Source organism: Cornus florida, unplaced genomic scaffold (genome assembly GCF_030987335.1).
Source record: "Cornus florida cultivar Cherokee Brave unplaced genomic scaffold, ASM3098733v1 CherokeeBrave_3.0.0_Hap2_scaffold_4, whole genome shotgun sequence".
In the NCBI taxonomy this organism is placed as follows: domain Eukaryota; kingdom Viridiplantae; phylum Streptophyta; class Magnoliopsida; order Cornales; family Cornaceae; genus Cornus; species Cornus florida.
In genome coordinates this window covers 457501-460000 of record NW_026775868.1, presented here as the reverse complement: position 1 = coordinate 460000, position 2500 = coordinate 457501, and positions in this window count along the sequence as shown.

Sequence of the window (2500 nt, the reverse complement as noted above, 5' to 3'; positions counted from 1 at the left end):
TAGAAGCCTAAGAAATGCTTTGCTCGAGACGGATTTCGATTTGGAGGTCCGCCGTGTTAATTTTGCCAATTACGGCTCCTCGCCCGCACGCTCGTGCACCCCGACGTGCACACCGGCGCGCACGTGGGCATCGTATGCTAAAAAATGAAGTTTGGAGTTTGGGTTTGAAAATTTTACGGGAACTTCCTAGAAGCCTAAGAAATGCTTTGCTCGAGACGGATTTCGATTTGGAGGTCCCCCGAGTTAATTTTGCCCATTACGACTCCTCGCCCGCACGCTCGTGCACCCCGGCGTGCACGTGGGCATAGTATGCTAAAAAATGAAGTTTGGAGTTTGGGTTCGGAAATTTTATGGGAGCTTCCTAGAAGCCTAAGAACTGCTTTGCTCGAGACGGATTTTGATTTGGAGATCCCCCGAGTTAGTTTTGCCCATTATGACTCCTCCCCCGCACGCTCAAGCACCCCCGCGTGCACGGGGGCATCGTATGCTAAAAAATGAAGTTTGGAGTTTGGGTTTGGAAATTTTATGGGAGCTTCCTAGAAGCCTAAGAAGTGCTTTGCTCGAGACGGATTTCGATTTGGAGGTCCCCCGAGTTAATTTTGCCCATTATGACTCCTCGCCCGCACGCTTAAGCACCCCCGCGTGCACGTGGGCATTGTGTGCTAAAAAATGAAGTTTGGAGTTTGGGTTTGAAAATTTTACGGGAACTTCCTAGAAGCCTAAGAAATGCTTTGCTCGAGACGGATTTCGATTTGGAGGTCCCCCGAGTTAATTTTGCCCATTACGACTCCTCGCCCGCACGCTCGTGCACCCCGGCGTGCACGTGGGCATAGTATGCTAAAAAATGAAGTTTGGAGTTTGGGTTCGGAAATTTTATGGGAGCTTCCTAGAAGCCTAAGAACTGCTTTGCTCGAGACGGATTTTGATTTGGAGATCCCCCGAGTTAGTTTTGCCCATTATGACTCCTCCCCCGCACGCTCAAGCACCCCCGCGTGCACGGGGGCATCGTATGCTAAAAAATGAAGTTTGGAGTTTGGGTTTGAAAATTTTATGGGAGCTTCCTAGAAGCTTAAGAAGTGTTTTGCTCGAGACGGATTTCGATTTGGAGGTCCCCCGAGTCAATGTTGCCCATTATGGCTCCTCTCCCGCATGCTCAAGCACCCCTGCGTGCACGTGGGCATTGTATGCTAAAAAATAAAGTTTGGAGTTTGGGTTTGGAAGTTTTATGGGAGCTTCCTTGAAGCTTAAGAAGTGTTTTGCTCGAGACGGATTTCGATTTGGAGGTCCCCCGAGTCAATGTTGCCCATTATGGCTCCTCGCCCGCACGCTCAAGCACCCCGGCGTGCACGTGGGCATTGTATGCTAAAAAATAAAGTTTGGAGTTTGGGTTTGGAAGTTTTATGGGAGCTTCCTAGAAGCTTAAGAAGTGTTTTGCTCGAGACGGATTTCGATTTGGAGGTCCCCCGAGTCAATGTTGCCCATTATGGCTCCTCTCCCGCATGCTCAAGCACCCCTGCGTGCACACCGGCGTGCACGTGGGCATTGTAGGCTAAAAAATGAAGTTTGGAGTTTGGGTTTGGAAATTTTATGGGAGCTTCCTTGAAGCCTAAGAAGTGTTTTGCTCGAAACGGAATTCGATTTGGAGGTCCCCCGAGTCAATTTTGCCCATTACGACTCCTCGCTCGCATGCAATATCTACTCCTGTCAGAGCTGTGGTTTTACTTAAGACTACTATAGGGGGGGGGGAGTTCTCAGCACCAAGAGCTGCAAGTAAGGCCATTGCTTGCTTTGCAGTCTCGATTGCTCTACTAGTGAATAGTAGATGTCTTGGTTAGCTTGGAACGAAAAAAAAAATTTTTTGGGGAAAAAAAAAAAAAAAAGTTTTTGTGAAAAAAAATTTTTCGAAAAAAAAAAAAAAAAAAAAAATTTTTTTGGATGCCTCGGTCTTCTATTTGTTTTGCTTGGGTAGATTAGGAAAAAAAAAAAAAAAAAATTTTTTTGTTGGATGCCTCGGTCTTCATATTCTTTCTCGGCTATTTCGAAAAAAAAAAAAAAAAATTCCGGGAAAGAGAAAAAAAAAATTATTTTTTGTTGGTTGCCTCGGTCTTCATGTTCTTTCTCTGGTATATGGGAAAGAAAAAAAAAAAAAAAAAATTTTGGATGCCTCGGTCTTCTTGTTCTCGGTTAGATTTATCGAAAAAAAAAAAAAAAAAAAAAAAAAAAAAAAAAAAAAAATTTTGATGCCTCGGTCTTCTTGTTCTTGCTTTGGTATATCGGAGAAAAAAAAAAAAAAATTTTTTGGATGCCTCGGTCTTCTTGTTCATTCTTCGGTATATCAAAAAAAAAAAAAAAAAAAAAAAAAAAAAAAAAAAAAATTTGAGACTTCGGTCTTCTTGTTCTTGCTTTGGTATATCGGAGAAAAAAAAAAAAAAAAATTTTGGATGCCTCGGTCTTCTTGTTCATTCTTCGGTATATCAAAAAAAAAAAATTTTTTTGAAGC